Source organism: Aulonocara sp. 'chitande type north' Nkhata Bay, unplaced genomic scaffold (genome assembly GCF_057382095.1).
Source record: "Aulonocara sp. 'chitande type north' Nkhata Bay isolate Kocher_YH1m ecotype deep benthic unplaced genomic scaffold, A_spYH_male_GT1.1 unmapped_scaffold_35, whole genome shotgun sequence".
Classification (NCBI taxonomy): Eukaryota; Metazoa; Chordata; class Actinopteri; order Cichliformes; family Cichlidae; genus Aulonocara; species Aulonocara sp. 'chitande type north' Nkhata Bay.
In genome coordinates this window covers 372698-398574 of record NW_028234367.1, presented here as the reverse complement: position 1 = coordinate 398574, position 25877 = coordinate 372698, and the positions used below count along the sequence as shown (strand labels likewise).

The window sequence follows — 25877 nt, the reverse complement described above, 5'->3', positions numbered from 1 at the left end:
GCCTGTGGCACTGGCTGAGGCCACTTAGACCACACCAGGGCCTGTGGCTGCTGGCTGAGGCCACTTACACCACACCAGGGCCTGTGGCTGCTGGCTGAGGCCACTTACACCACACCAGGGCCTGTGGCTGCTGGCTGAGGCCACTTACACCAAACCAGGGCCTGTGGCTGCTTGCTGAGGCCATCTTCACCAAACCAGGCCCTGTGCTGCTTGCTGTGGCCATGTAAAACACACCAGGTCCTGTGCTGGTTCTTGAGGCCATCTTCAACAATCCAGGGCCTGTGCTGTTGGATAAATGCCAAACTGAGCCTTTGGGTTAGGGTATTATGCAAACATGCAGGTATGGTTATAGGATTGTCTTCGTAACTTCAGGTACTTGCCACCTAATCACTTGAATCCATAAATTGAGACATTGTGCTGGGGCCAGCAGCTTACGGCCATACCACCCTGAGCACGCCCGACCTCGTCTGATCTCGGAAGCTAAGCAGGGCTGGGCTTGGTTAGTACTTGGATGGGAGACTGCCTGGGAATACCTGGTGCTGTAAGCCTTTCATTTTCATGTCATTGAACCGCTTTTGATCCAGAGAAGGGGTGTATTAAAAGACCAGAAGCAGCTCCCCATTAATGAGGGCACATTAACGACATTGCTTTTGGCTGTTTTCCAATGTCTTGTGCTGCTAGCTGATGCCACCTACACCACACCAGGGCCTGAGTGACCGGCTGGGGCCACTTACACCACATCAGGGTCTGTTGCTCTGGCTGAGGCCACTTACACCACACCAGGGCCTGTGGCTGCTGGCTGAGGCCACCTACACCACACCAGGGCCTTAGTTGCTATTGAGGCCAATTACACCACACCAGGGTCTGTGGTTCTTGCTCAGGCCACTTACACCACACCAGGGCCTTAGTTGCTATTGAGGCCAATTACACCACACCATGGTCTGTGGCTCTTGCTCAGGCCACTTACACCACACCAGGGCCTGTGGCACTGGCTGAGGCCACTTACACCACACCAGGGCCTTATTTGCTATTGAGGCCACTTACACCACACCAGGGCCTGTGGCTCTTGCTCAGGCCACTTACACCACACCAGGGCCTGTGGCTCTTGCTCAGGCCACTCACATCACACCAGGCCCTGCGCTTCTGGCCGAGGCCATCTTCACCAAACCAGGCCCTGTGCTGCTAGCTGTGGCCATGTACAACACACCAGGCCCTGTGCTGGTTCCTGAGGCCATCTTCAACAATCCAGGGCCTGTGCTGTTGGATAAATGCTAAACTGAGCCTTTGGGTTAGGGTATTATGCAAACATGAAGGTAGGGTTATAGGATTGTCTTCGTAACTTCAGGTACTTGCCACCTAATCACCTGAATCCATAAATTGAGACATTGTGCTGGGGCCAGCAGCTTACGGCCATACCACCCTGAGAACGCCCGACCTCGTCTGATCTCGGAAGCTAAGCAGGGCTGGGCTTGGTTAGTACTTGGATGGGAGACTGCCTGGGAATACCTGGTGCTGTAAGCCTTTCATTTTCATGTCATTGAACCGCTTTTGATCCAGAGAAGGGGTGTATTAAAAGACCAAAAGCAGCTGCCCATTAATGAGGGCACATTAACGACATTGCTTTTGGCTCTTTTCCAATGTCTTGTGCTGCTAGCTGATGCCACCTACACCACACCAGGGCCTGAGTGACCGGCTGGGGCCACTTACACCACATCAGGGCCTGTGGCTCTGGCTGAGGCCACTTACACCACACCAGGGCCTGTGGCTGCTGGCTGAGGCCACTTACACCACACCAGGGCCTGTGGCTGCTGGCTGAGGCCACTTACACCACACCAGGGCCTTAGTTGCTATTGAGGCCAATTACACCACACCATGGTCTGTGGCTCTTGCTCAGGCCACTTACACCACACCAGGGCCTGTGGCACTGGCTGAGGCCACTTACACCACACCAGGGCCTGTGGCTGCTGGCTGAGGCCACTTACACCACACAAGGGCTTGTGGCTGCTGGCTGAGGCCACCTACACCACACCAGGGCCTGTGGCTGCTGGCTGATGCCACCTACACCACACCAGGGCCTGTGGCTGCTGGCTGAGGCCACTTACACCACACCAGGGCCTTAGTTGCTATTGAGTAGTGATGGGCAGATGAAGCCCCATGAAGCACTGGAGCTTTTCATCCAATTGGTTCACCCCAACGCGAAGCTTCATGAAGCTTCATTTGCTCTAGCAGGACACCTACTGGACGTAAAAATAATTAGCTGGCATGAATTTGAAGAGTGTGGCATTTTGCACACAGCCTGTAAATGTCAACAACAAAAGGAGTGTGTAAAACATGTATATTGTAGTGATGGCAGTATACTGTGTATATTTATGCTGGCAGTATGGAAAATGATTATTTGCGGCAAAGTTCGAACCGCTTCATGAACCAGTCACGTGGTACAGCCGGGCAGCGAGGCTTCGGACGTCATCATTTTCAGCTCCTCCCATAAATGAAGCAAGCCTCGATACGCGCTTCGCGGAAACGCCCCCTCCATTACTCGACACACGCTCCGAAGCCTCGATACAGAACGTCCCATCACTACTATTGAGGCCAATTACACCACACCATGGTCTGTGGCTCTTGCTCAGGCCACTTACACCACACCAGGGCCTGTGGCACTGGCTGAGGCCACTTACACCACACCAGGGCCTGTGGCTGCTGGCTGAGGCCACCTACACCACACCAGGGCCTGTGGCTGCTGGCTGAGGCGACTTACACCACACCAGGGCCTGTGGCTGCTGGCTGAGGCCACTTACACCACACCAGGGCCTGTGGCTCTTGCTCAGGCCACTCACATCACACCAGGCCCTGCGCTTCTGGCCGAGGCCATCTTCACCAAACCAGGCCCTGTGGTTCTTGCTCAGGCCACTTACACCACAACAGGGCCTGTGGCTCTGGCTTAGGCCAATTACACCACACCAGGGTCTGTGGCTCTTGCTGAGGCCACTTACACCACACCAGGGCCTGTGGCTGCTGGCTGAGGCCACTTACACCACACCAGGGCCTGTGGCTGCTGGCTGAGACCACCTACACCACACCAGGGCCTGTGGCTGCTTGCTGAGGCGACTTACACCACACCAGGGCCTGTTGCTGCTGGCTGAGGCCACTTACACCACACCAGTGCCTGTGGCTTCTGGCTGAGGCCACTTACACCACACCAGGGCCTGTTGCTGCTGGCTTAGGCCACTTACACCACACCAGGGCCTGTGGCTGCTGGCTCAGGCCACTCATATCAAACCAGGTCCTGTGCTTCTGGCCGAGGCCATCTTCACCAAACCAGGCCCTGTGCTGCTAGCTGAGGCGACTTACACCACATCAGGGCCTGTGGCTCTGGCTGAGGCCACTTACACCACACCAGGGCCTGTGGCTGCTGGCTGAGGCCAGTTACACCACACCAGGGCCTGTGGTTGCTGGCTGAGGCCACATACACCACACCAGGGCCTTAGTTGCTATTGAGGCCAATTACACCACACCAGGGTCTGTGGCTCTCTCTCAGGCCACTCACATCACACCAGGCCCTGCGCTTCTGGCCACTTACACCACACCAGGGCCTGTGGCTGCTGGCTGAGGCCACTTACACCATACCAGGGCCTGTGGCTGCTGGCTGAGGCAACCTACACCACACCAGGGCCTTAGTTGCTATTGAGGCCAATTACACCACACCAGGGTCTGTGGCTCTTGCTCAGGCCACTTACACCACACCAGGGCCTGTGGCACTGGCTGAGGCCACTTACACCACACCAGGGCCTGTGGCTGCTGGCTGAGGCCACTTACACCACACCAGGGCCTGTGGCTCTTGCTCAGGCCACTCACATCACACCAGGCCCTGCGCTTCTGGCCGAGGCCATCTTCACCAAACCAGGCCCTGTGCTGCTAGCTGTGGCCATGTACAACACACCAGGCCCTGTGCTGGTTCCTGAGGCCATCTTCAACAATCCAGGGCCTGTGCTGTTGGATAAATGCTAAACTGAGCCTTTGGGTTAGGGTATTATGCAAACATGAAGGTAGGGTTATAGGATTGTCTTCGTAACTTCAGGTACTTGCCACCTAATCACCTGAATCCATAAATTGAGACATTGTGCTGGGGCCAGCAGCTTACGGCCATACCACCCTGAGCACGCCTGACCTCGTCTGATCTCGGAAGCTGAGCAGGGCTGGGCTTGGTTAGTACTTGGATGGCCTGGGAATACCTGGTGCTGTAAGCTTTTCATTTTCATGTCATTGAACCGCTTTTGATCCAGAGAAGGGGTGTATTAAAAGACCAAAAGCAGCTGCCCATTAATGAGGGCACATTAACGACATTGCTTTTGGCTCTTTTCCAATGTCTTGTGCTGCTAGCTGATGCCACCTACACCACACCAGGGCCTGAGTGACCGGCTGGGGCCACTTACACCACATCAGGGCCTGTGGCTCTGGCTGAGGCCACTTACACCACACCAGGGCCTGTGGCTGCTGGCTTAGGCCACCTACACCACACCAGGGCCTTAGTTGCTATTGAGGCCAATTACACCACACCATGGTCTGTGGCTCTTGCTCAGGCCACTTACACCACACCAGGGCCTGTGGCTGCTGGCTGAGGCCACTTACACCACACCAGGGCCTGTGGCGGCTGGCTGAGGCCACCTACACCACACCAGGGCCTGAGTAACCGGCTGGGGCCACTTACACCACATCAGGGCCTGTGGCTCTGGCTGAGGCCAGTTACACCACAACAGGGCCTGTGGCTGCTGCCTGAGGCCACATACACCACACCAGGGCCTTAGTTGCTATTGAGGCCAATTACACCACACCAGGGTCTGTGGCTCTTGCTCAGCCCACTCACATCACACCAGGCCCTGCGCTTCTGGCCACTTACACCACACCAGGGCCTTATTTGCTGGCTGAGGCCACATACACCAAACCAGGGCCTTAGTTGCTATTGAGGCCAATTACACCACACAAGGGCCTGTGGCTGCTGGCTGAGGCCACTTACACCACACCAGGGCCTGTGGCTGCTGGCTGAGGCCACCTACACCACACCAGGGCCTTAGTTGCTATTGAGGCCAATTACACCACACCAGGGCCTGTGGCTCTTGCTCAGGCCACTTACACCACACCAGGGCCTGTGGCACTGGCTGAGGCCACTTACACCACACTAGGGCCTGTGGCTGCTGGCTGAGGCCACCTACACCACACCAGGGCCTTAGTTGCTATTTAGGCCAATTACACCACACAAGGGCCTGTGGCTGCTGGCTGAGGCCACCTACACCACACCAGGGCCTGTGGCTGCTGGCTGAGGCCACTTACACCACACCAGGGCCCTTTTGCTGCTGGCTGAGGCCACTTACACCACACCAGTGCCTGTGGCTTCTGGCTGAGGCGACTTACACCACACCAGGGCCTGTGGCTGCTGGCTGAGGCCACTTACACCACACCAAGGCCTGTGGCTCTTGCGCAGGCCACTCACATCACACCAGGCCCTGCGCTTCTGGCCGAGGCCATCTTCACCAAACCAGGCCCTGTGCTGCTTGCTGTGGTCATGTACAACACACCAGGCCCTGTGCTGGTTCCTGAGGCCATCTTCAACAATCCAGGGCCTGTGCTGTTGGATAAATGCCAAACTGAGCCTTTGGGTTAGGGTATTATGCAAACATGCAGGTATGGTTATAGGATTGTCTTCGTAACTTCAGGTACTTGCCACCTAATCACTTGAATCCATAAATTGAGACATTGTGCTGGAGCCAGCAGCTTACGGCCATACCACCCTGAGCACGCCCGACCTCGTCTGATCTCGGAAGCTAAGCAGGGCTGGGCTTGGTTAGTACTTGGATGGGAGACTGCCTGGGAATACCTGGTGCTGTAAGCCTTTCATTTTCATGTCATTGAACCGCTTTTGATCCAGAGAAGGGGTGTATTAAAAGACCAAAAGCAGCTGCCCATTAATGAGGGTACATTAACGACATTGCTTTTGGCTCTTTTCCAATGTCTTGTGCTGCTAGCTGATGCCACCTACACCACACCAGGGCCTGAGTGACCGGCTGGGGCCATTTACACCACATCAGGGCCTGTTGCTCTGGCTGAGTTCAGTTACACCACAACAGGGCCTGTGGCTGCTGGCTGAGGCCACATACACCACACCAGGGCCTTAGTTGCTATTTAGGCCAATTACACCACACCAGGGTCTGTGGCTCTTGCTCAGGCCACTTACACCACACCAGGGCCTGTGGCTGCTGGCTGAGGCCACTTACACCACACCAGGGCCTGTGGCTGCTGGCTGAGGCCACTTACACCACACCAGGGCCTGTGGCTGCTGGCTGAGGCCACTTACACCACACCAGGGCCTGTGGCTGCTGGCTGAGGCCACCTACACCACACCAGGGCCTGTGGCTGCTGGCTGAGGCCACTTACACCACACCAGGGCCCTTTTGCTGCTGGCTGAGGCCACTTACACCACACCAGTGCCTGTGGCTTCTGGCTGAGGCGACTTACACCACACAAGGGCCTGTGGCTGCTGGCTGAGGCCAATTACACCACACCAGGGTCTGTGGCTCTTGCTCAGGCCACTTACACCACACCAGGGCCTGTGGCACTGGCTGAGGCCACTTACACCACACCAGGGCCTGTTGCTGCTGGCTGAGGCCACCTACACCACACCAGTGCCTGTGGCTGCTGGCTGAGGCCACTTACACCACACCAGGGCCTGTGGCTGCTGGCTGAGGCCACCTACACCACACCAGGGCCTGTGGCTGCTGGCTGAGGCCACTTACACCACACCAGGGCCTGTGGCTGCTGGCTGAGGCCACTTACACCACACCAGGGCCTGTGGCTGCTGGCTGAGGCCATCTACACCACACCAGGGCCTGTGGCTGCTGGCTGAGGCCACTTACACCACACCAGGGCCCTTTTGCTGCTGGCTGAGGCCACTTAAACCACACCAGTGCCTGTGGCTTCTGGCTGAGGCGACTTACACCACACCAGGGCCTGTGGCTGCTGGCTGAGGCCACTTACACCACACCAGGGCATTAGTTGCTATTGAGGCCAATTACACCACACCAGTGTCTGTGGCTCTTGCTCAGGCCACTTACACCACACCAGGGCCTGTGGCTCTTGCTCAGTGTTAGGTATTTTAGTACCACGGTTAGCATTTACAGAAGATTGTTTTATACAGAAAAGAGTTGCTCAATAAGGCCAATCTACTAGTTGTTTTTCTCTTTCTCTGTGACCCAAGAATTAATGTGTAGGACTCACAAGCTGGTACCCCAAGGTCGAAAATACCACAGAGATGAGACCACTTCCTTACTCCCATCCTCCCTTTTTCTTATCTCCTGGAAAAGGCTCGTTAAAGGCTAGGTGGTTTGTTTCAGAATTCACTAATGAAAGAACTCTGTATTTTATGTCTAGGAGTGTATTTTGCTGGGATGATCATAAATTGTAGCTGAACTGATAAACTACACACAGGATACTTCTTTGCTCACAAGGCAGGAAGACGTTTCCTTATTTGGTCTGTACCGGTTTGAACTGGGAAAGCTGACACACGAACCTTTTTTTCATCTATATAAACTGCTGTGTATCAAATAAACCTTTGAGTTGATTTGGGAAGGCAACCTGAAGCAGTCTGTGTTTCCTTGTTCTCCCAAGCTGCTCCCGGCGCTGTAACTAACCCAGCTGAACGGCATACCTGAGTGTTACTTTAAATAATTAGGAATCTTAGAAGGAAAGGACAAAACTCTGCTTATCGCTCACGCCACGGAGGAAACCCGGGAAGGCAATTTCCTTCAATTTTGGTGTCAGAAGTGGGATCCCTGACAGAAGGTAAATATGCGTCTTTCATATTTATATAAAGACCTATTATACCTCTCTCAGTGATTGATCCATAAAGAAACGGGATATGCTGACGAAGTTTCACTTAGTGATCCAGAGAGATACACTGACGACTTCCTCAGTCCCCGAATAAAGTAAATTAACCCTTGTGTGGTGTTGGTGGACACAGGAAGTTGCCTGTTGTCTTGAATATTTTAATTTTGTTTAAAAAAATAATAATAATTAATTGTTTAATTAAACGTACGTTAAAAAGTGAGAAGTTGCTCACCAAAGAGTGACACAGGAAGTTGCCTGTTGTCTTAAATACTTCTCGTTAAGTGAGAAGTTGCTCACCAAAGAGTGACACAGGGAGAAGTTGAACGGGTCTCACAGACCCGATTACCATACAAGGGTTAAAAGCAGTAAATTAAAAGCAGAAAGACACAGGAAGTTGCCTGTTGTTTTACGAGAAGTTGCTCGTTAAGCGAGAAGTTGCTCGCTAAGTGAGAGTTGCTCACACAAACAAAAAAATTGCTAGCAATAAATTTAAAGTGACCTCAGCTGTGCCGCAGCGAAAACACTAACATAAATCCTCCTAGCGTGTAAACCCCTCTGGAAATCACTGAACATGGGTCAGAATAATTCAAAGACCACAGACAGGTCCGATAAAAAATCTAAAGTACCTGTAAAACCAAAAATTAATAAAATACAAAATAAAGTCTCAAATAACGGCTCAGTATAACTCCCATTTCCGGTTACGTGTAACCTACGTCCGCGAATCGGTGAAGACGTCCATGATCACGTATCCAGAACATGCGGGAGTGCTTATGTGACTGACTTTGTTTACAACTTAAGAAGTTCAATGCATTCTAATTTATTTCCGGAGCCTTATCCCGAACGATTATCGCCAGAAAACAGGTCAGTAGAAATGTTGAATATCATTTGTGATAAGAAAAGTAGTCTGCTTAAAAAGTCCTGTAGAAAATATATGATAGAATGCCGCGACGTGATGCATCAAATGTTACCGCTATGGACAAAAGGAGGGTAAATAATGACAAAGTCGCCGATTTCTTTAAGAATCTAAAGAAATTCCTGCTAACAATGTCCAGAGACAAAATTGACTTAAATGCAGTAACTATGTGTAAACAGAAGCCTGATGAATCCATCCTAGTATTCATAAAACGCTTTATGCACTGTTGGACAAGCTAGAGGTGCAAATTTAGCTCAGTTTTCCAGCAGCCGCAGACACCCAAAGCAAAAATGAATTTGTGTATTTCATTTAACATAAAGGGTGAAATGTTTGCTGACACTGATAACAGCTTATGTTTTCTCTGCCCTATGTACCGACATGATGGAGAAGGAACATCCTCTGTGTCAGCTGGACCCTCAGCAGAGAATGAACTCAACATCCTTTTTGTCCGGTACTCTATGTCACACACTGTGCCAAAAAAACGTGTACAGACGCCACTACCAGGTAATCCCATGACTGGGAGCCACACTTTTGTTTCTCTCACACTGTTCAACAACATGATAACTGCTCACACAAGTGAAGGTCAAACAGTGATTTTGTCACATAACTCAGACATAGTTTATGACATAACTACACCATGTCATCACATACATCTAACCTACCCTATCCACTGTACTATTTCTGCAGTTACATTGCCAGCTGAATACCAGAATATGACATTGTGGTCAAAAAGTGAGAATGATATAGGATTTATTGACTGTACACTTTATCACGTACACCTATTAAAACACAACAAGCAGTATATGTCAGGCAATGTCCCCTTTCCATGGAAAAAGCCGCAGCTCTAGATGTCATCATAGGAGATTTATTGACTACAGGAGCAATAAAGCCCACACTCCTGTCAATCCTGTGCCAAAGCCTAACAAACCTGGCGTATGGCGTTTCATACAAGACTTAAGGCAAATTAATGCAGTCAACATTCCTCTGCCACCTCTCGTTTCAGATGTTCACAGCATATTGACATGCATTGCATACACATTTTACCGTGGTGGATTTATGCTCCGCTCCTTTTTCTCAGTACCTGTGACACACAGCCGTTATTTGCATTCACACATAGAAATAAGCAGTACACTTGGACTCGTTTGCCCCAAGGCATGATAGACAGCTCTGCTGCTTTCTCAATGGTGATCCGTGCTACCCTGGACAGCTTTACTCCTCCTGAGGGCTGTACTCTGATCCAGTATGTGGACGATCTCCTCCTCTGTGCTCCGAGTGAGGAATTGTGTCAAACTGCTACACACATGCTTCTCCAGCACCTCCAAAAGACTGGCCACAAAGCATCAGCAAAGAAAATGCAGTACTGTCAGACTTCTGTTCAATATTTGGGATTCACACTGTCTCACGGAAAACGTTCCATGACTGCAGACAGGGTCAAAGCTGTGACCTCTGTCCCTTGTCCCACTACACAGGAGGAAATGTCGTCCTTCTTAGGCATGGTGAACTATTGCAGACAGTGGATACCAGACTGTTCTTTTCATGACCACATTCTGCGTGACTGTTGTAAAAAAGACAAGCCTCCTCGAATACTGTGGTCCACAGAAATGACTGCCTCTTTCAATGCATTACAGGGAGTGCTGACCTCCGCCACTCAAAGGTGCTGCCTGAATTGTTCAGGAATGCCGGCCTGCCTGAGGGCAGTAGCAGCTTGCTCTATCATGATAAGGGACTGCGAGAAGCTCACACTCTCACATGACACTATTCTACACACCAATCACCAGGTCACGACCATTCTAGCAAACATAACTAAACAACATATGCAAATCTCACATTTATTGATCCTATGCTGTGTTCTTCTGACCGACAGGATGGCTCAGACAGGCTTGACGTTCATGACTGCATGACACGTATACAGGAATCCACAGCACCATGTCCAGATTTAGAGCAAACACCTATCTCAGACTCAGCCACGGTTTATGTGGACGGGTCCTGTTCAAGGCCGAATGACAACTCATTTCTTTGTGGCTATTCAGTGGTGACAGTGCCTGACATCATACTAGAGGCTCACTCATTACCATTTCACTCAGCACAAAAAGCAGAGCTCATGGCTTTAATACGCGCCTGTGAGCTACATTTGGATAAGCATGTGACGATTTACACAGACAGCCGCTATGCATTTGGCGTTGTGCATGACTTTGGCACATTGTGGAGACAGAGAGGATTTAGATCTGCTGATGTAAAATAAATTGCTAAATTGTGATTTTGTTCAAAGACTTTTTCAGGCTATACAGCTGCCATCGGCCGTTGCAGTTGTAAAAACGAAAGGACACAGTACAGCTGACACAGACGAAGCAACAGGTAATGCTTTAGCAGACGTGACAGCCAAGGCTGCAGCTGCATCACAGCTCCCACCTCCGCAGGAAGTATTATCTGTGCCCCTACAGCTGCCACTTGTTACACTCCCAGACTATTTAGACACAAATGTTGATTTAAAATTCATACAAGAGCAAGCCTCTGCATAGAATAATGACTGTACCTTAGAAGACAGAGATGGCCTATACAAAAATCTTAAGGGTTTGATTGCCCTCCCATATTCCCTGATGCCAGTCCTTGCCCGACATTTTCACTGTGTGAGTCATGTCGGACAAAGAGGGGTAATAGGGGCAATAAAATTAAGATTTGTAATTGAGAAAACATCACACGCAGTAAAACGCATATTAGCAACCTGTCTAACATGTGCACGAACTAATGTAGGAAAATCAAAAGCAAAACATCAGCATTTACCACAACCAGATTTTCCATTTCATACATTACAAATTGATTTCACACATATGCCAGCACAAGGAAGCATCAAGTACTTACTGGTAATAGTGGATCAATTTAGTAAATGAGTAGAAGCTTATCCAACCTCAAAAGAAACTGCAGAAGTAGTCTATCAAAAGTTGAGCAATGAAATAATACCCAGATTCGGAATACCTCACCAGATTAACAGTGATAGAGGATCTTCATTCACATTAGAAGTAATTCAAAAGTGTGCTAAAACTTTAATGACCTGGGTCAAATTACTTACTCAAGTCCTGTGTGAGATTAGAAGGACTCAATCTACAGTAACCAAATTATCTCCATTTGAAATAAGATTATTTCCAACACCATGGTCAGCTTCCAGAGGGGCACCGCTAGTAGAAGGTGATGTATATTGCATTGTCCACTGATGTTCACAACCTGGTAGAAAAACTGAATAATAACTATCAGAAAGTTTGTCTCTCTCAGCTTTTCCCCTCCACAGTTCCACCAGTGGAGACAAGGAGATGCATGTTGGAGAAGCCACTAAAACCAAGGACTCTCTGGGAGGCCGCGCGTGTTCCAGCCCCCAGACTGTACTGGCAGTGACGAAGAACCAGCATCCTCACAGACGGACAACCTCAGTGGATTCATGCCAGCAGGGTTAAGACCAGCCCAATCGGACCATCTCAGGCGTCGGATCAAGCAGACGACATCTCAGGCGAGCCAGCGCCCGGAACTAGAGCAAATAAACACACACGGGTAGATGACATCTCCGGCGAGCCAGCGCCAGGATCCAGTACATACACACACAATCACTGATTAACACACAACGCCTGAAAGAACAACAACAAGGTACTCAAACATCCAGCAGGAACAGAAAGCCAAAAGTACCACATGATGTCTAACCTGATAAAGCCAGACTCATTTCATCCTGATAATGGAGAAAATGAAATGCCCATTGTCATCATACGACGCTTATTCAATGTCTCTCGAACCTGGGACCAGGCCAGAAGACAACTGAAGAACTGTTTTTCTTATATACTTTCTTATATATTTAGGTTATTTATCATATCTATCGCATTAACCTTAGGATTTCTCTTTGCTATTTTGTATTGTAAACTGCAACCATGTTCACATTTCTGCAGGTCATATTTTGCTGACTATACCTCATGCTCCATTTTGCAAGACACCTACTTAATGCACTCCTCACGCTCCCTAAAATCAGTAAATAGCAACATAGACGCCACTAATAAACCATCTTATGCGCCCTCTAGAACAGGAGCTAACGCCTGGTATGAAAATGCCAGAACAGCCGCTCGTGATTTAGGAAACAGTAACTGTTATGTCTGTTCAAAGGCTAATCCAGAACAGGTAATAGTAGGATACCCCATATCCGGTTTCCCCCTCACTGAGGGACTAGAGAAAATCAGCGGAAATAATGCTCTCTTTAAAGACGCTTTACAGTTGACTCTGAGCCCTCTCGACTGCTTACTTAGACACACACACACACCAACTAACCCTGAGACTCCATTAGGCGAATTATTGAAGTTATCTGATGACACCGCAGGGACCTGCGCCCCAATGAAACGCCCTAAGAATAGGTTAAAGCCCTCACTGCCCTTAGGACAGATCCCTCTCCATTTTAATACTAGTATGATATGTCTGCGCAGACTAAAGTTAACTGGCCCAGACACACACATAGATTATACAAAGGATAACTATACATTCTTCTCTGACTCCCCAGGTGCACGCTGTAATGAGACATGGCTAGCTGTCTCTATGGCTGAAGTTTTATCATATCTGGAGGAACACACACACAGTTCAAGTTCGAGCAGAGACTCGATCATTGTTCCCCCAGACGGTGTATTAAATGACACTGACTGGGGGGAGTTAGTTAAATCACACATGGTCACGCGCCTGACCAGACCAATCCCACATGCTTATTGGTTGTGCAATAATACCCTTAGATTAGCTTTACCTGTTAATTGGACCGGTACCTGTGGTCTAGTAACCGTTGATGTATGCTGTACTTTCATTCCCAATAATACCGCTCCTAACGGTTCATTCACACAAGCTATGAATAAACTTGAAGCATTGCAGATAGAACTAATTGCCAATACAGGTCACGGTCAGTGGCTACATAAGTGGCTACAGGACACGTTTGGGAGATGGAAGGAACTAATTGTAGCCTTTGTAACCGTTGCAGCATGTTTTTGATGATTATTGTCTGTTGTGTGGTACCCTGTGTACGTTCAATGATAACCCGTATAGCTACTAGTACAGCTACTTCAATGTATTTGCAATTGGCACAAATTGACCCAGATTATGTGTCAGATGTTACCAATGATGTTCCCGATGTGTATATTGAACATTAGGTTGTGAACTATTACATTTTATGATTTGCTTTTTATATTATGTTATTACATTTGTGATTTTTCCTTTCTATTTGAGTTATTATTTTTAAAAAATAATAAAAGAGGGGAACTGTTAGGTATTTTAGTACCACGGTTAGCATTTACAGAAGATTGTTTTATACAGAAAAGAGTTGCTCAATAAGGCCAATCTACTAGTTGTTTTTCTCTTTCTCTGTGACCCAAGAATTAATGTGTAGGACTCACAAGCTGGTACCCCAAGGTCGAAAATACCACAGAGATGAGACCACTTCCTTACTCCCATCCTCCCTTTTTCTTATCTCCTGGAAAAGGCTCGTTAAAGGCTAGGTGGTTTGTTTCAGAATTCACTAATGAAAGAACTCTGTATTTTATGTCTAGGAGTGTATTTTGCTGGGATGATCATAAATTGTAGCTGAACTGATAAACTACACACAGGATACTTCTTTGCTCACAAGGCAGGAAGACGTTTCCTTATTTGGTCTGTACCGGTTTGAACTGGGAAAGCTGACACACGAACCTTTTTTTCATCTATATAAACTGCTGTGTATCAAATAAACCTTTGAGTTGATTTGGGAAGGCAACCTGAAGCAGTCTGTGTTTCCTTGTTCTCCCAAGCTGCTCCCGGCGCTGTAACTAACCCAGCTGAACGGCATACCTGAGTGTTACTTTAAATAATTAGGAATCTTAGAAGGAAAGGACAAAACTCTGCTTATCGCTCACGCCACGGAGGAAACCCGGGAAGGCAATTTCCTTCACTCAGGCCACTTACACCACACCAGGGCCTGTGGCACTGGCTGAGGCCACTTACACCACACCAGGGCCTGTGGCTGCTGGCTGAGGCCACTTACACCACACCAGGGCCTGTGGCTGCTGGCTGAGGCCACTTACACCACACCAGGGCCTGTGGCTGCTGGCTGAGGCCACCTACACCACACCAGGGCCTGTGGCTGCTGGCTGAGGCGACTTACACCACACCAGGGCCCTTTTGCTGCTGGCTGAGGCCACTTACACCACACCAGTGCCTGTGGCTTCTGGCTGAGGTGACTTACACCACACCAGGGCCTGTGGCTGCTGGCTGAGGCCACTTACACCACACCAGGGCCTGTGGCTGCTGGCTGATGCCACCTACACCACACCAGGGCCTGAGTGACCGGCTGGGGCCACTTACACCACATCAGGGCCTGTTGCTCTGGCTGAGTTCAGTTACACCACACCAGGGCCTGTGGCTGCTGGCTGAGGCCAGTTACACCACACCAGGGCCTTAGTTGCTATTGAGGCCAATTACACCACACCAGGGTCTGTGGCTCTTGCTCAGGCCACTCACATCACACCAGGCCCTGCGCTTCTGGCCGAGGCCATCTTCACCAAACCTGGCCCTCTGCTGCTAGCTGTGGCCATGTACAACACACCAGGCCCTGTGCTGGTTCCTGAGGCCATCTTCAACAATCCAGGGCCTGTGCTGTTGGATAAATGCTAAACTGAGCCTTTGGGTTAGGGTATTATGCAAACATGAAGGTAGGGTTATAGGATTGTCTTCGTAACTTCAGGTACTTGCCACCTAATCACCTGAATCCATAAATTGAGACATTGTGCTGGGGCCAGCAGCTTACGGCCATACCACCCTGAGCACGCCCGACCTCGTCTGATCTCGGAAGCTGAGCAGGGCTGGGCTTGGTTAGTACTTGGATGGGAGACTGCCTGGGAATACCTGGTGCTGTAAGCCTTTCATTTTCATGTCATTGAACCGCTTTTGATCCAGAGAAGGGGTGTATTAAAAGACCAAAAGCAGCTGCCCATTAATGAGCGCACATTAACGACATTGCTTTTGGCTCTTTTCCAATGTCTTGTGCTGCTAGCTGATGCCACCTACACCACACCAGGGCCTGAGTGACCGGCTGGGGCCACTTACACCACATCAGGGCCTGTGGCTCTGGCTGAGGCCAGTTACACCACAACAGGGCCTGTGGCTGCTGCCTGAGGCCACATACACCACACCAGGGCCTTAGTTGCTATTGAGGCCAATTACACCACACCAGGGTCTGTGGCTCTTGCTGAGGCCACTTACACCACACCAGGGCCTGTGGCTGCTGGCTGAGGCCACTTACACCACACCAGGCCCTATGGCTGCTGGCTGAGGCCACCTACACCACACCAGGGCCTGTGGCTCTTGCTCAGGCCACTTACACCACACCAGGGCCTGTGGCACTGGCTGAGGCCACTTACACCACACCAGGGCCCTTTTGCTGCTGGCTGAGGCCACTTACACCACACCAGGGCCTGTGGCACTGGCTGAGGCCACTTACACCACACCAGGGCCCTTTTGCTGCTGGCTGAGGCCACTTACACCACACCAGGGCCTGTGGCACTGGCTGAGGCCACTTACACCACACCAGGGCCCTTTTGCTGCTGGCTGAGGCCACTTACACCACACCAGTGCCTGTGGCTTCTGGCTGAGGCGACTTACACCACACCAGGGCCTGTGGCTGCTGGCTGAGGCCAATTACACCACACCAGGGTCTGTGGCTCTTGCTCAGGCCACTTACACCACACCAGGGCCTGTGGCACTGGCTGAGGCCACTTACACCACACCAGGGCCTGTGGCTGCTGGCTGAGGCCACTTACACCACACCAGGGCCTGTGGCTGCTGGCTGAGGCCACTTACACCACACCAGGGCCTGTGGCTGCTGGCTGAGGCCACCTACACCACACCAGGGCCTGTGGCTGCTGGCTGAGGCCACTTACACCACACCAGTGCCTGTGGCTTCTGGCTGAGGCGACTTACACCACACCAGGGCCTGTGGCTGCTGGCTGAGGCCACTTACACCACACCAAGGCCTGTGGCTCTTGCTCAGGCCACTCACATCACACCAGGCCCTGCGCTTCTGGCCGAGGCCATCTTCACCAAACCAGGCCCTGTGCTGCTTGCTGTGGCCATGTACAACACGCCAGGCCCTGTGCTGGTTCCTGAGGCCATCTTCAACAATCCAGGGCCTGTGCTGTTGGATAAATGCCAAACTGAGCCTTTGGGTTAGGGTATTATGCAAACATGCAGGTATGGTTATAGGATTGTCTTCGTAACTTCAGGTACTTGCCACCTAATCACTTGAATCCATAAATTGAGACATTGTGCTGGAGCCAGCAGCTTACGGCCATACCACACTGAGCACGCCCGACCTCGTCTGATCTCGGAAGCTAAGCAGGGCTGGGCTTGGTTAGTACTTGGATGGGAGACTGCCTGGGAGTACCTGGTGCTGTAAGCCTTTCATTATCATGTCATTGAACCGCTTTTGATCCAGAGAAGGGGTGTATTAAAAGACCAAAAGCAGCTGCCCATTAATGAGGGCACATTAACGACACTGCTTTTGGCTCTTTTCCAATGTCTTGTGCTGCTAGCTGATGCCAATTACACCACACCAGGGCCTGAGTGACCGGCTGGGGCCACTTACACCACATCAGGGCCTGTGGCTCTGGCTGAGGCCACTTACACCACACCAGGGCCTGTGGCTGCTGGCTGAGGCCAGTTACACCACACCAGAGCCTGTGGCTGCTGGCTGAGGCCACTTACACCACACCAGGGCCTTAGTTGCTATTGAGGCCACTTACACCACACCAGGGCCTGTGGCTGCTGGCTGAGGCCAGTTACACCACACCAGGGCCTGTGGCTGCTGGCTGAGGCCACATACACCACACGAGGGCCTTAGTTGCTATTGAGGCCATTTACACCACACCAGGGTCTGTGGCTCTTGCTCAGGCCACTTACACCACACCAGGGCCTGTGGCACTGGCTGAGGCCACTTAGACCACACCAGGGCCTGTGGCTGCAGGCTGAGGCCACCTACACCACACCAGGGCCTGTGGCTGCTTGCTGAGGCGACTTACACCACACCAGGGCCTGTTGCTGCTGGCTGAGGCCACTTACACCACATCAGGGCCTTATTTGCTATTGAGGCCAGTTACACCACACCAGGGCCTGTGGCTCTGGCTGAGGCCACTTACACCACATCAGGGCCTGTGGCTCTGGCTGAGGCCAATTACACCACACCAGGGTCTGTGGCTCTTGCTGAGGCCACTTAGACCACACCAGGGCCTGTGGCTGCTGGCTGAGGCCACTTACACCATACCAGGGCCTGTGGCTGCTGGCTGAGGCCACCTACACCACACCAGGGCCTGTGGCTGCTTGCTGAGGCGACTTACACCACACCAGGGCCTGTTGCTGCTGGCTGAGGCCACTTACACCACACCAGTGCCTGTGGCTTCTGGCTGAGGCGACTTACACCACATCAGGGCCTGTGGCTCTGGCTGAGGCCACTTACACCACACCAGGGCCTGTGGCTGCTGGCTGAGGCCAGTTACACCACACCAGGGCCTGTGGCTGCTGGCTGAGGCCACATACACCACACCAGGGCCTTAGTTGCTATTGAGGCCAATTACACCACACCAGGGTCTGTGGCTCTTGCTCAGGCCACTCACATCACACCAGGCCCTGCGCTTCTGGCCACTTACACCACACCAGGGCCTGTGGCTGCTGGCTGAGGCCACTTACACCATACCAGGGCCTGTGGCTGCTGGCTGAGGCGACTTACACCACACCAGAGCCTGTGGCTGCTGGCTGAGGCCACCTACACCACACCAGGGCCTGTGACTGCTGGCTGAGGCCACTTACACCACACCAGGGCCTTAGTTGCTATTGAGGCCACTTACACCACACCAGGGCCTGTGGCTCTGGCTGAGGCCACTTACACCACATCAGGGCCTTATTTGCTATTGAGGCCAGTTACACCACACCAGGGCCTGTGGCTCTGGCTGAGGCCACTTACACCACACCAGGGCCTGTGGCTTCTGGCTGATTCCACTTACACCACACCAGGGCCTGTGGCTCTTGCTAAGGCCACTCATATCACACCAGGCCCTGTGCTTCTGGCCGAGGCCATCTTCACCAAACCAGGCCCTGTGCTGCTTGCTGTGGCCATGTACAACACACCAGGCCCTGTGCTGGTTCCTGAGGCCAACTTCAACAATCCAGGACCTGTGCTGTTGGATAAATGCTAAACTGAGCCTTTGGGTTAGGGTATTATGCAAACATGCAGGTAGGGTTATAGGATTGTCTTCGTGACTTCAGGTACTTGCCACCTAATCACTTGAATCCATAAATTGAGACATTGTGCTGGGGCCAGCAGCTTACGGCCATACCACCCTGAGCACGCCCGACCTCGTCTGATCTCGGAAGCTAAGCAGGGCTGGGCTTGGTTAGTACTTGGATGGGGGAATACCTGGTGCTGTAAGCCTTTCATTTTCCTGTCATTGAACCGCTTTTGATCCAGAGAAGGGGTGTATTAAAAGACCAAAAGCAGCTGCCCATTAATGAGGGCACATTAACGACATTGCTTTTGGCTGTTTTCCAATGTCTTGTGCTGCTAGCTGATGCCACCTACACCACACCAGGGCCTGATTGACCGGCTGGGGCCACTTACACCACATCAGGGCCTGTGGCTCTGGCTGAGGCCACTTACACCACACCAGGGCATTATTTGCTATTGAGGCCACTTACACCACACCAGGGCCTGTGGCTCTGGCTGAGGCCACTTACACCACACCAGGGCCTGTGGCTCTTGCTCAGGCCAGTTACACCACACCAGGGCCTGTGGCTGCTGGCTGAGGCCACTTACACCACACAAGGGCCTGTGGCTGCTGGCTGAGGCCACCTACACCACACCAGGGCCTGAGTGACCGGCTGGGGCCACTTACACCACATCAGGGCCTGTGGCTCTGGCTGAGGCCACTTACACCACACCAGGGCCTGTGGCTGCTGGCTGAGGCCACCTACACCACACCAGGGCCTTAGTTGCTATTGAGGCCAATTACACTACACCAGGGTCTGTGGCTCTTGCTCAGGCCACTTACACCACACCAGGCCTGTGGCACTTGCTCAGGCCACTTACACCACACCAGGGCCTGTGGCTGCTGGCTGAGGCCACTTACACCACACCAGGGCCTGTGGCTGCTGGCTGAGGCCACCTACACCACACCAGGGCATTAGTTGCTATTGAGGCCAATTACACCACACCAGGGTCTGTGGCTCTTGCTCAGGCCACTTACACCACACCAGGGCCTGTGGCTCTTGCTCAGGCCACTTACACCACACCAGGGCCTGTGGCTGCTGGCTGAGGCCACTTACACCACACCAGGGCCTGTGGCTGCTGGCTGAGGCCACCTACACCACACCAGGGCCTGTGGCTGCTGGCTGAGGCCACTTACACCACACCAGGGCCCGTGGCTGCTGGCTGAGGCCACTTACACCACACCAGGGCCTGTGGCTGCTGGCTGAGGCCACCTACACCACACCAGGGCCTGTGGCTGCTGACTGAGGCGACTTACACCACACCAGGGCCCTTTTGCTGCTGGCTGAGGCCACTTACACCACACCAGTGCCTGTGGCTTCTGGCTGAGGCGACTTACACCACACCAGGGCCTGTGGCTGCTGGCTGAGGCCACTTACACCACACCAAGGCCTGTGGCTCTTGCTCAGGCCACTCATATCACACCAGGCCCTGCGCTTCTGGCCGAGGCCATCTTCACCAAACCAGGCCCTGTGCTGCTTGCTGTGGCCATGTACAACACACCAGGCCCTGTGCTGGTTCCTGAGGCCATCTTCAACAATCCAGGGCCTGTGCTGTTGGATAAATGCCAAACTGAGCCTTTGGGTTAGGGTATTATGCAAACATGCAGGTATGGTTATAGGATTGTCTTCGTAACTTCAGGTACTTGCCACCTAATCACTTGAATCCATAAATTGAGACATTGTGCTGGGGTCAGCAGCTTACGGCCATACCACCCTGAGCACGCCCGACCTCGTCTGATCTCGGAAGCTAAGCAGGGCTGGGCTTGGTTAGTACTTGGATGGGAGACTGCCTGGGAATACCTGGTGCTGTAAGCCTTTGATTTTCATGTCATTGAACCGCTTTTGATCCAGAGAAGGGGTGTATTAAAAGACCAAAAGCAGCTGCCCATTAATGAGGGCATATTAACGACACTGCTTTTGGCTGTTTTCCAATGTCTTGTGCTGCTAGCTGATGCCACCTACACCACACCAGGGCCTGAGTGACCGGCTGGGGCCACTTACACCACATCAGGGCCTGTGGCTCTGGCTGAGGCCACTTACACCACACCAGGGCCTGTGGCTGCTGGCTGAGGCCAGTTACACCACACCAGAGCCTGTGGCTGCTGGCTGAAGCCACTTACACCACACCAGGGCCTTAGTTGCTATTGAGGCCACTTACACCACACCAGGGCCTGTGGCTGCTGGCTGAGGCCACCTACACCACACCAGGGCCTGTGGCTGCTGGCTGAGGCCACCTACACCACACCAGGGCCCTTTTGCTGCTGGCTGAGGCCACTTACACCACACCAGTGCCTGTGGCTTCTGGCTGAGGCCACTTACACCACACCAGGGCCTGTGGCTGCTGGCTGAGGCCACATACACCACACCAGGGCCTTAGTTGCTATTGAGGCCAATTACACCACACCAGGGCCTGTGGCTCTTGCTCAGGCCACTCACATCACACCAGGCCCTGCGCTTTTGGCCGAGGCCATCTTCACCAAACCAGGCCCTGTGGTTCTTGCTCAGGCCACTTACACCACACCAGGGCCTTATTTGCTATTGAGGCCACTTACACCAAACCAGGGCCTGTGGCTCTGGCTTAGGCCACTTACACCACACCAGGGCCTGTGGCACTTGCTCAGGCCACTTACACCACACCAGGGCCTGTGGCTGCTGGCTGAGGCCACTTACACCACACCAGGGCCTGTGGCTCTTGCTCAGGCCACTTACACCACACCAGGGCCTGTGGCACTGGCTGAGGCCACTTAGACCACACCAGGGCCTGTGGCTGCTGGCTGAGGCCACTCACACCACACCAGGGCCTGTGGCTGCTAGCTGAGGCCACTTACACCAAACCAGGGCCTGTGGCTGCTTGCTGAGGCCATCTTCACCAAACCAGGCCCTGTGCTGCTTGCTGTGGCCATGTAAAACACACCAGGTCCTGTGCTGGTTCTTGAGGCCATCTTCAACAATCCAGGGCCTGTGCTGTTGGATAAATGCCAAACTGAGCCTTTTGGTTAGGGTATTATGCAAACATGCAGGTATGGTTATAGGATTGTCCTCGTAACTTCAGGTACTTGCCACCTAATCACTTGAATCCATAAATTGAGACATTGTGCTGGGGCCAGCAGCTTACGGCCATACCACCCTGAGCACGCCCGACCTCGTCTGATCTCGGAAGCTAAGCAGGGCTGGGCTTGGTTAGTACTTGGATGGGAGACTGCCTGGGAATACCTGGTGCTGTAAGCCTTTCATTTTCATGTCATTGAACCGCTTTTGATCCAGAGAAGGGGTGTATTAAAAGACCAGAAGCAGCTCCCCATTAATGAGGGCACATTAACGACATTGCTTTTGGCTGTTTTCCAATGTCTTGTGCTGCTAGCTGATGCCACCTACACCACACCAGGGCCTGAGTGACCGGCTGGGGCCACTTACACCACACCAGGGCCTGTGGCTCTTGCTCAGGCCACTCACATCACACCACGCCCTGCTCTTCTGGCCGAGGCCATCTTCACCAAACCAGGCCCTGTGCTGCTAGCTGTGGCCATGTACAACACACCAGGCCCTGTGCTGGTTCCTGAGGCCATCTTCAACAATCCAGGGCCTGTGCTGTTGGATAAATGCCAAACTGAGCCTTTGGGTTAGGGTATTATGCAAACATGCAGGTATGGTTATAGGATTGTCTTCGTAACTTCAGGTACTTGCCACCTAATCACTTGAATCCATAAATTGAGTCATTGTGCTGGGGCCAGCAGCTTACGGCCATACCACCCTGAGCACGCCTGACCTCGTCTGATCTCGGAAGCTAAGCAGGGCTGGGCTTGGTTAGTACTTGGATGGGAGACTGCCTGGGTATACCTGGTGCTGTAAGCCTTTCATTTTCATGTCATTGAACCGCTTTTGATCCAGAGAAGGGGTGTATTAAAAGACCAAAAGCCCATTAATGAGGGCACATTAACGACATTGCTTTTGGCTCTTTTCCAATGTCTTGTGCTGCTAGCTGATGCCACCTACACCACACCAGGGCCTGAGTGACCGGCTGGGGCCACTTACACCACATCAGGGCCTGTGGCTCTGGCTGAGGCCACTTACACCACACCAGGGCCTGTGGCTGCTGGCTGAGGCCACCTACACCACACCAGGGCCTTAGTTGCTATTGAGGCCAATTACACCACACCAGGGTCTGTGGTCTTGCTCAGGCCACTTACACCACACCAGGCCTGTGGCACTTGCTCAGGCCACTTACACCACACCAGGGCCTGTGGCTGCTGGCTGAGGCCACCTACACCACACCAGGGCATTAGTTGCTATTGAGGCCACTTACACCACACCAGGGCCTGTGGCACTGGCTGAGGCCACTTACACCACACCAGGGCCTGTGGCTGCTGGCTGAGGCCACTTACACCACACCAGGGCCTTAGTTGCTATTGAGGCCAATTACACCACACCAGGGCCTGTGGCACTGGCTGAGGCCACTTACACCACACCAGGGCCTGTGGCTGCTGGCTGAGGCGACCTACACCACACCAGGGCCTGTGGCTGCTGGCTGAGGCGACTTACACCACACCAGGGCCCTTTTGCTGCTGGCTGAGGCCACTTACACCACACCAGTGCCTGTGGCTTCTGGCTGAGGCGACTTACACCACACCAGGGCCTGTGGCTGCTGGCTGAGGCCACTTACACCACACCAGGGCCTGTGGCTCTTGCTCAGGCCACTCACATCACACCAGGCCCTGCGCTTCTGGCCGAGGCCATCTTCACCAAACCAGGCCCTGTGGTTCTTGCTCAGGCCACTTACACCACAACAGGGCCTGTGGCTCTGGCTTAGGCCAATTACACCACACCAGGGTCTGTGGCTCTTGCTGAGGCCACTTACACCACACCAGGGCCTGTGGCTGCTGGCTGAGGCCACTTACACCACACCAGGGCCTGTGGCTGCTGGCTGAGACCACCTACACCACACCAGGGCCTGTGGCTGCTTGCTGAGGCGACTTACACCACACCAGGGCCTGTTGCTGCTGGCTGAGGCCACTTACACCACACCAGTGCCTGTGGCTTCTGGCTGAGGCCACTTACACCACACCAGGGCCTGTTGCTGCTGGCTTAGGCCACTTACACCACACCAGGGCCTGTGGCTGCTGGCTCAGGCCACTCATATCAAACCAGGTCCTGTGCTTCTGGCCGAGGCCATCTTCACCAAACCAGGCCCTGTGCTGCTAGCTGAGGCGACTTACACCACATCAGGGCCTGTGGCTCTGGCTGAGGCCACTTACACCACACCAGGGCCTGTGGCTGCTGGCTGAGGCCAGTTACATCACACCAGGGCCTGTGGCTGCTGGCTGAGGCCACATACACCACACCAGGGCCTTAGTTGCTATTGAGGCCAATTACACCACACCAGGGTCTGTGGCTCTTGCTCAGGCCACTTACACCACACCAGGGCCTGTGGCACTGGCTGAGGCCACTTACACCACACCAGGGCCTGTGGCTGCTGGCTTAGGCCACCTACACCACACCAGGGCCTTAGTTGCTATTGAGGCCAATTACACCACACAAGGTCCTGTGGCTGCTGGCTGAGGCCACCTACACCACACCAGGGCCTGTGGCTGCTGGCTGAGGCGACTTACACCACACCAGGGCCTGTGGCACTGGCTGAGGCCACTTACACCACATCAGGGCCTGTGGCTGCTGGCTGAGGCCACTTACACCACACAAGGGCTTGTGGCTGCTGGCTGAGGCCACCTACACCACACCAGGGCCTGTGGCTGCTGGCTGAGGCCACTTACACCACACCAGTGCCTGTGGCTTCTGGCTGAGGCGACTTACACCACACCAGGGCCTGTGGCTGCTGGCTGAGGCCACTTACACCACACCAAGGCCTGTGGCTCTTGCTCAGGCCACTCACATCACACCAGGCCCTGCGCTTCTGGCCGAGGCCATCTTCACCAAACCAGGCCCTGTGCTCCTTGCTGTGGCCATGTACAACACACCAGGCCCTGTGCTGGTTTCCTGAGGCCATCTTCAACAATCCAGGGCCTGTGCTGTTGGATAAATGCCAAACTGAGCCTTTGGGTTAGGGTATTATGCAAACATGCAGGTATGGTTATAGCATTGTCTTCGTAACTTCAGGTACTTGCCACCTAATCACTTGAATCCATAAATTGAGACATTGTGCTGGAGCCAGCAGCTTACGGCCATACCACCCTGAGCACGCCCGACCTCGTCTGATCTCGGAAGCTAAGCAGGGCTGGGCTTGGTTAGTACTTGGATGGGAGACTGCCTGGGAATACCTGGTGCTGTAAGCCTTTCATTTTCATGTCATTGAACCGCTTTTGATCCAGAGAAGGGGTGTATTAAAAGACCAAAAGCAGCTACCCATTAATGAGGGCACATTAACGACACTGCTTTTGGCTCTTTTCCAATGTCTTGTGCTGCTAGCTGATGCAACCTACACCACACAAGGGCCTGAGTGACCGGCTGGGGCCACTTACACCACATCAGGGCCTGTGGCTCTGGCTGAGGCCACTTTCACCACACCAGGGCCTGTGGCTGCTGGCTGAGGCCACCTACACCACACCAGGGCATTAGTTGCTATTGAGGCCAATTACACCACACCATGGTCTGTGGCTCTTGCTCAGGCCACTTACACCACACCAGGGCCTGTGGCTCTTGCTCAGGCCACTTACACCACACCAGGGCCTGTGGCTGCTGGCTGAGGCCACCTACACCACACCAGGGCATTAGTTGCTATTGAGGCCAATTACACCACACCAGGGTCTGTGGCTCTTGCTCAGGCCACTTACACCACACCAGGGCC

The 25877-nt window shown here is 52.9% G+C and overlaps 6 non-coding genes and 5 pseudogenes across 6 annotated transcripts; all 11 read left to right on the top strand.

Moving 5' to 3' along the window:
- The first annotated feature begins 429 nt into the window (after positions 1–429).
- On the top strand, positions 430–548 carry LOC147300249 (5S ribosomal RNA). Its single transcript, XR_015128032.1, has one exon. It is a non-coding gene; the product is annotated as a 5S ribosomal RNA (ribosomal RNA).
- Positions 549–1402: 854 nt separating this feature from the next.
- LOC147300248 (5S ribosomal RNA) lies at positions 1403–1521 on the top strand. Its single transcript, XR_015128118.1, has one exon. It is a non-coding gene; the product is annotated as a 5S ribosomal RNA (ribosomal RNA).
- A 2611-nt stretch (positions 1522–4132) lies between these two features.
- LOC147300247 (5S ribosomal RNA) lies at positions 4133–4244 on the top strand (annotated as a pseudogene).
- A 1521-nt stretch (positions 4245–5765) lies between these two features.
- On the top strand, positions 5766–5884 carry LOC147300246 (5S ribosomal RNA). The gene has a single exon (XR_015128031.1). It is a non-coding gene; the product is annotated as a 5S ribosomal RNA (ribosomal RNA).
- A 9682-nt stretch (positions 5885–15566) lies between these two features.
- Positions 15567–15685, top strand: LOC147300245 (5S ribosomal RNA; annotated as a pseudogene).
- Positions 15686–17103: 1418 nt separating this feature from the next.
- LOC147300244 (5S ribosomal RNA) lies at positions 17104–17222 on the top strand (annotated as a pseudogene).
- A 1916-nt stretch (positions 17223–19138) lies between these two features.
- LOC147300243 (5S ribosomal RNA) lies at positions 19139–19247 on the top strand (annotated as a pseudogene).
- A 1530-nt stretch (positions 19248–20777) lies between these two features.
- LOC147300242 (5S ribosomal RNA) lies at positions 20778–20896 on the top strand. The gene has a single exon (XR_015128030.1). It is a non-coding gene; the product is annotated as a 5S ribosomal RNA (ribosomal RNA).
- A 1294-nt stretch (positions 20897–22190) lies between these two features.
- LOC147300241 (5S ribosomal RNA) lies at positions 22191–22309 on the top strand. The gene has a single exon (XR_015128029.1). It is a non-coding gene; the product is annotated as a 5S ribosomal RNA (ribosomal RNA).
- A 505-nt stretch (positions 22310–22814) lies between these two features.
- Positions 22815–22933, top strand: LOC147300240 (5S ribosomal RNA; annotated as a pseudogene).
- A 2313-nt stretch (positions 22934–25246) lies between these two features.
- On the top strand, positions 25247–25365 carry LOC147300239 (5S ribosomal RNA). Its single transcript, XR_015128028.1, has one exon. It is a non-coding gene; the product is annotated as a 5S ribosomal RNA (ribosomal RNA).
- Positions 25366–25877: the final 512 nt, after the last annotated feature.